General features: G+C 27.0%; 1 protein-coding gene across 1 annotated transcript in view; it reads right to left on the reverse strand.

Annotated features, from left to right (window-relative positions):
• Positions 1-1,044, reverse strand: part of LOC105457063 — a 16,937-nt gene that overhangs the window by 15,144 nt on the left and 749 nt on the right.

The raw sequence follows: 1,044 nt of genomic DNA on the forward strand, positions 1-1,044 counted from the left end.
TTTGTTTGTCCCGTATGCGTTCGTAAACCATTCATCCGATTGTGATGAAACTTTGGTGAGTTGTTGTTCACACGCCCGTCAAGGTTTCAATGATTCGTTCGGGTCGCTACAATCGCTACAAGTATGTAGACTAAAGGCCGTAGCTGGATAAGGAGGGGCGATTTGCCTCCGCGCCGATCATGAACATTTTTTTACAGTTTAGTTGCTATCAATGTCAATTTCAATTTTACCAAACATTAGCTCTTAATATTCAACCGTTAAGGTGTGAGAAATAAAAATCAAAATTTTAAAAAAAATTTATATCTATTAAACAGCTTCAATTTTCAATCAATTTTCATAAAAAAAATATATGTTGTAGATGTAGACAAGATACATTTGTAAAAAAATTTCAAAGATTTTTTGAGGTCAGAAACATTACAAAAAAAATAAAATATTTTTATTTATTTTTTTTAGCTATCTTATCGGTCTTGTACCACTACAAAAATTTTGCCGTAAAATTATTAGATGCTATCCTATAACATATAATTTTTTTCAAATTTTTGAAATGAGTACTTGATACTTAAAAAAATTCTTTTCCTGATTTTTTTAAACCATCTTATCGGTCCACTACGAAGAGCTAAAACAATTTTTAACATATAACTTAAGAAATGTATAACTGAACATATACAATACCTTCATTCAATTATGAGCACATTCTCTAAAGATTTTGAAATTAAGTAGCTAGATATTATAGAGTTATAGAGTTTCATTTTGATGTTTCGGATTTTCATTTTATTTATTTTACGACTAAAACTTCATGCAACTAACTTGATACAAAATAAATGAATTTGTTTCTATTGTTACTTTTTATAATAAGAAGTATATTCTTAGAGTACTGACTGTATTTTGTCATTAATTCAGTATTGTTAAAAAGTAAATACTATTTCACGTATAAATATAAATACATTGTGCTTACAATTAGTAAATTCCTCTAAAATACTTTAAATTGAACAAAGTTATATTTCTTTGTTACGTATATGTATAACTTATAATAAGATCGGAAGA

The sequence above is a fragment of the Wasmannia auropunctata genome, unplaced genomic scaffold (genome assembly GCF_000956235.1).
Source record: "Wasmannia auropunctata unplaced genomic scaffold, wasmannia.A_1.0 LD336106.1, whole genome shotgun sequence".
Taxonomy (NCBI): Eukaryota; Metazoa; Arthropoda; class Insecta; order Hymenoptera; family Formicidae; genus Wasmannia; species Wasmannia auropunctata.